Genomic DNA, 6,874 nt, shown 5'->3' with positions numbered 1-6,874 from the left:
CCTCGGCTGGTTCCCGTAGTGATTGACTACATTGTTTTTTTTAATATTTTTAAAAATAATTTTTTTTATGTAGCTCGGCCACCGCTTGCAGTTTTTGGCCTACAACTTCTCTGTAAGTCACATACATTGTGGCAAATTACGAGTACGCCTTGGTTTCAAGTTGCGAAATGTCTTACATTGTCGCAAATACTAAGAACCGTCACAGGTCCCCGGCCGAGTACAAGTGGAGTCTGGCTAATAATATAGTAATATAGGTCCGAGTAGTACTTTTTTTTTTCTTTTCAGAGAAAGGTCTGAGTACAAGTGAGTCTGGTTAATACTGATTCGTCATAGCGAGCAGTACCAAAGCTGGCGGGAATAGTGTTGGGTCGAACCCATATCTTCTCTCTTTATTTTTCAGAGGGGCCTATATCTTAATTTTCTTATAGGACTTACGTTGTTGTTGTTGTTCTGAATGAATAGTAAAAGGCCGTTATTCAGCCTGGGCTTAAATAACATGGAAGAGAATTAATAAGTCCAGCAAGGCAGCAAAGTAATGGCCTAACGTGCTCTTTGTTGTTGATATTCCGAAGAAACTGCCATCTTCGCTCTTATCAGGAAATTCTTCATTCTGAAAAATCCAGGATTTATTTTTGTTAAACAGGTGCGAAATATTCTAGTAGAAAATATGGAGGACAGAAAGTCAGAAACTGCAATAGCAACAACAACAACCAAGCCTTTCAGTCCCAAACAAGTTGGGGTAGGCTAGAGTTGAAACCCATAAGATCTCGAAGCCAAGTCATGGTTCCGGAACGTGGATAGCTAACTTCCACGCACCCCTGTCCATGGCTAAATCTTTGTCGATATTCCAAACCTTCAGGTCTCTCTTAACAGACTCCTCCCATGTCAAGTTTGGTCTACTACGATCCCTCTTAACATTCTCAGCACGCTTAATCCGTCCGCTATGCACTAGCGCTTCCGGATGCTTCCGTTGGATATGTCAAACCATCTGAGACGATGTTGGACCAGCTTCTCTTCAATCGGTGCTACCCAACCCTCTCCCGTATATCGTCATTCCGTACCCATCCTTTCTTGTGTGGCCACATATCCATCTCAACATGCGCATCTCTGCTACACTTAACTGTTGGATATGTCGTCTCTTCGTTGGCCAACACTGCGCGACATACAACATCGCAGGTCGGATAGTTGTCCTATTGTTATCACCAGAATTTGACCGGATCAGAGGTGGGTCGCGATTAAAGATGGGCTTGAAGAATATACATGGAAGAAATATATGAATCGGCCTTGTATACAAAGTTTGGGCTAGTTTGCCCGTGTATCTGTAACATAGTAGGATACGTATCGATTAGATAGAGTTTGGCTCGTGCCCGGTTGGGATTATTCCCACGTTAGAAAGTCTACGGACTATAAATATGTATCTAGGGTTTATGGAATAAACAACAACCACGTTCACCACAAACCAATCTAGGCGCATCGCCAACTCCCTTGTCTCGAGGGTTTCTTCCGGGTAAGCATCATGCTGCCTTGCGATCTAGGCAGCACACGTTTATTCGTTGTTCATGCGTTGCTCGTACTGAAGCCTTTTTGATGGCGAGCAACGTAGTTATCATAGATGTGTTAGGGTTAGCATTGTTCCATCGTATCATATGCTTTCGTCCATGCAACCCTTAGACGTCTAGCCGCCCTTACACCTATCTTAGGTGTAAGGGCGGCACCCGCTTGATCGTTACTTAGTAGATCCGATCCGTTATGATTGCTCCTTGTTCTTCAAGGATTAGTTTAATATCTGCATAGTTAGGCCTTACAAACGGGTTGAAGGATCCGGTGGCACGTAGGGTGTAGTTTGCTAGCCCTAGACAGGATGTTCCGAGGATCAACTTTATGTTGGTTTTTAGGCCTTGTCTAGGGTTGGTTTATGATCACCGTGCGTGGCCGCCGGGCTCAATCACGCGTAGGATGTTCCGATTATGTGGTGAAAACCCTAAATCGTAGTAGGTCGTTTTAGCTTTGTTTTGATCAAGCAGGACCACCATGTGACCGTATACCTCATACGGATAATGGGTGGATCGGCTCCTTGAGCCGATTCACAGGACAGCCTGAGAGCCGATCGAGGCTCGTATTTAATGTTTACGTGTATGCCATGCAGGAAACTAAGCGAGGCACATCCAACACCTTCCTGACCAGGTATAGGTCAGGTGGCACGCCCTTGCACCAGCATCGAACGTGCGTGCCGAGTCTTTGCGGGCCGTCGCTCGGAGGGACCAGGGCCAGCCGCAGTCCTGGGAGCCTCCCGGCTCTACTGTGTTGCCCGTCGCTGCCCGCCGGTGGGTTTCTGACCGCAACACATTCTGGCACGCCCGGTGGGACAATCTTCGACATCAACCGCATCGCCATCTACGTCTGAGATGGCGGAAGGTACTCCGGTCACGTATGAGGATCTGACCGAGGAGCTCAAGAAAAAGTATGACGAGGTCAAAGCTATCCTCGAGGCCGACCTCATCGGCTCTTTCCAGAGAACCCGCTCACACGGCATCAGGTGGAAGGGGTTCTCGCCTGAAGGCGCGCTCGATGGAGTGGACCTGTCCACCCCTTCAGAAGAACGCACCGGGTCTCTGCGTCAGGAGATTAACTTCATGGTAGCTCATTCGCTGCACCACCATTCTGAGAGCCTAGTGAACACTTTGGAGCGTGTCGCTCTTCGCGTGATCCAGGAAATCATGAGCCATCAGTATTCTCCGTCAGGACCAGCTCTGGGGACTCACCAAGGAGAGATACCACTCCAGTCCCGACCACCGCTGTCGTTCGCGTTGGCAGCACCAGAGGTGCCGAGTTCATCGGCATACGTCGTCTACAAGATCGGTGGTGACCCTAGTGACTACCAGTTCTTGCATGAGGCGCCTAAGGAGATCCCTCACGGATACACGTGCACATACGTGCCAGACTGCGATGACTCGGGCACTCACAAGCCAGGCCGCAACGAGCGGGGACTTCGGAACAGCGGGAGGAGCTTCGGGAACAGATCTTGAGAAGCGAGACGTGGCTAGCTAAGTATGCCACTCCGACAAACCTCCGGAGCTCGGCGCCGCGGTTGGCTCGGAGCTGGAAAAGCAAGCATGGCTGGCTAAGTATGCCACTCCGGCGAACCTTCGGAGTTCGATTCCTACAGCCAGACACCGCGGATCAGATTAGTGCCATCTTAAAAGACCAGTTCGGCATGGTGCCGAAAAGGAGGACAATCGGCTATTCCAAGCCGTACCCCAACGAGTACGAATTGATCCCGCTACCACCCAAATATCGGCTCCCTGATTTCTCCAAGTTTAATGGATCGGATGGTTCCGGCTCCATCGAGCATGTGAGCCGATATTTGGCACAGCTGGGCACGATCTCAGCATCGGATGAGCTGCGTGTGAGGTTCTTCGCACGATCCCTCACGGGATCGGCTTTTGGGTGGTACACATCGCTGCCACCGGACTCAATCCGGACTTGGAAGCGGTTGGAAGAGCGAGTTCCACATGCGGTATCACTCGAAGGCTTCCGAGGCCGGCATTGCCGATCTAGCACAAGTACGACGAAGCGCGGAGAAACGAGTGTCGAGAATATGTCCAGCGCTTCAGGACCGTTAGGAACCGATGCTATTCGGCTCGTGTGACTGAAAAAGAAGCAGTCGAGTTGGCGGTGGTGGGTCTCGCATCGCCGATCAAGGACGTGGCCTCCCAAGCAGACTACCCTTCACTAGCGCACATGGTGCAGAAGCTGTCAGTATATGAACAGCGTCACCCAGATGTATACCAGGATAAATTCAAACGTGCGGTGGTCCTGGTTGAGGCAGATGAAGATGAAGTTTCTGCGGGAGATCAAGAGGTAGCAGTGGCTGAATGGACTCGGGGGCAAGCCCCGTGTCCTGTAAGTGGGTTAAGCCACAAGGTCCTCCAAGAGGGTTTGACTTCGATGTCACCAAGGCTGAGCAAATTTTCGACCTCTTACTTAAGGAGAAACAGCTAAAGGTACCCGAAGGCCACAAGATCCCCACGGCTCAGGAGCTGAACGGAAAGCCATACTGCAAGTGGCATAACACGTTCACCCATGCCACCAACGACTGCAGGGTGTGGCGTCAGCGGGTCCAAATGGCGATAGAACAAGGGCGTCTAATTTTCAGCCAGTACGCCATGAAGGTCGACACACATCCCTTCCCCGCCGTTAACATGGTGGAGTATACTTACCCTGGAGGGTGCCAGCCAGGATTCTCATTCAACATCAACATGGTAGGACCTGGGCACCACTCTGGTAAGGACGGAGACGAGGGCAGCTGCTCTCATAGCAAGGACACAGAGGAAGCCGTTCCACGCGATCGGCTCCGTCACGATGGCAAGCGCTACATCACAGAGGGAGAAGTAAGGAACGTGAGATATCAGCGACCTCTCTCTGATCACCTCCTCAACAAATATGTGAGTCAATACGACCAACGCCGACGATACAACGACGATGATGAAAGAGATCGTCTGGCTAGGGACACCAGGAGACACCGTCGGCATGATCGCGATGAGGAGAGATATGAGCGCCATGCCAAGGAGAAGTCAAGGGAACAAGACGATGTGGATAGGCACTGGGACTGTCCTTTCTTCAGACACTGCTGGGACTCAGGAATGAGCCGATTGCCCACAATCGGCAACTGCCCAGAATGTAAAGAGAAGAAGAAGGATGCAGCTAACGTGTCCGTGTTCAAACGTCTAGGGCCTCTCCCGCCTCGGAACAAGCACGCTGAGTCCTCTCGGGTGGAAGATCTCGAGGAATTGGAAGACGATGAAGAAGAAGAAGAAGATAAGTACCACCGGCCAAGGTGGTGCCCTGATGGACTCAGCCGTTCCCAAAAGCGTAGGGTACAGCGACTAGGTGGTTTGGAGGAAGCCGAAAGGTTATACCTGCACACGTTGAGGAAGGCGCGGCCTGATCTGGCCGCTAAAATTCAGCGAACCCTGGACGAAGAAGGTCTACCACAAAAGAAAGAGTGGCGTCCCAAGCAAAGGAAAGCCGATGATGAGACATCGGCTGGCACAAACATGGTGTTCATCCTTCCAACGGAGTTTAGTGCTCCAGGATTAGACGAAGCACCTGTGGCACAACTTGACTGCGGCCCACGGCCGGTTATCTTTGAGAAGCCACGAGAAAGAAGCTACAGACATCTGAAGGCCCTGTACTTGCGAGGCTATATCAATGGACAGCCTGTCAACAAGATGCTGGTGGACACCGGAGCGGCGATCAACATTATGCCATACTCCATGCTACGTCGGTTGGGGCGCTCTAGCTCGGATCTGATCAAGACCAACGTGACACTGAGCGATTTCAACGGCCAAGCATCTGACGCACAAGGTGTTCTGAACGTGGATCTGACCGTAGGAAGGAAAACCATCCCTACGACGTTCTTTATTGTCGACAGCAAGAGCACCTATGCTGTCCTGCTAGGGAGAGATTGGATTCATGCCAACTGTTGCATTCCATCCACGATGCACCAATGCCTAATACAATGGGATGGAGATGAAGTAGAGGTCATCCACGCAGATGATTCAGCCGAGATTTCAACGGCTGGTATGAACGTTTGGGAGACAACAGGTCAAGAGCCACTCTCAGGCATCAATTTGGATGACTGCGAGCGCATCGACGTGACGAAGGACGGGGTGAGGCTGGTCTTATCCACCGGCCTGACCGTGTAACAAGAGCAACATCTATGGGCAAACATGGCGATGCTGATCCGTGTGATCGGCCCCAAAGATCTATGGAGGAACGTTGCAAAACCTTCATTGAGCTATTCAATCAACATGGAGGCCGATTCCAGTAATCGGCCAAAATTATCCGCACCATAAGTTCTGCCTGTGTTCAACGTCGATCTAATGGGCAGCGGTTTTACGTCGGCTAATGAGCTGGAAAAGTCAACATTGGTCCTAACAGAGCCGACGTTCAAACACAGTGCCTTGGCTAACTACAGAGCCGATATCCGCAGTTACCTAGCAGATTCGGCTCGGGGGGCACCTAATCAGACGAACATGTGCGATACATGTGCAGTGAAATATTGGGGGCCGATAAAAATCGGCCAGTAAAAAAAAAATCAAAAAATACAAATTTTTTAAGCACAGCCGATGTACAGACATCGACTCAAGAGGTACAAACTGTTATAAGCAGAAGCTCAAGGGAGCGGTTATCGGGTTGCAGAGGCTCTACTGGATGAACGCCTCAATGAAACTGATTGGTGACTCAGATCCTCTCTTCAGGGACCTCCAACTCCTTTCGCAAGTCCTCAAGTTCGGCAATGCTCACTCCTTTCACAACTCTGCAAGTCCTGACCAACAAACAAGAGCAGTATAAGCCTGCAGATCAGGTTAAGGGTAAGTCCAACAAAGGGAGCATACCTATCTTAGGACCATGAGAACAGCCGATGACGAATCAATCGGCTGGTTCGTTTTAGCCTGGGGTTTGGCCAAGGTAGCGACTTGGTCGGTGTCACCTTCAGAGGTTGTTACGTCCAGAGTTGTGAAGGGCATCAAAACTTCATCAACATCCCCATTGGAAGTTGCATCAGTCTGTAAATAAAAGATGGTGAGCCGATCTGAGCAGCAAAGCACAAAAATGGAACTAGGAGGAGTTGGAGAGCCATTACATTTGAGGCTTCTTGGTTCGAGGAAGGGGTTTGCTGATCCTTCCGAGCCCTCTTAGTGCATCGGCTCTTTGGGCGAAAGCTTTCCTGCCATGTTTTGATGGGAGCTGGAGAGGCAGCAGTTTCAGGGGCTGACCTTGTCTTGGAAGCCGATGGTAGAAAATTTGGCTGGCTCACTGCTCTTCTCACCTTGACTGAGGCTCGGGGGGCAGCTCGCCCTCGAGGTTC

The sequence above is a fragment of the Lolium rigidum genome, chromosome 1 (assembly GCF_022539505.1).
Source record: "Lolium rigidum isolate FL_2022 chromosome 1, APGP_CSIRO_Lrig_0.1, whole genome shotgun sequence".
NCBI lineage: Eukaryota > Viridiplantae > Streptophyta > Magnoliopsida > Poales > Poaceae > Lolium > Lolium rigidum.
This window is presented reverse-complemented; position numbering follows the sequence as displayed.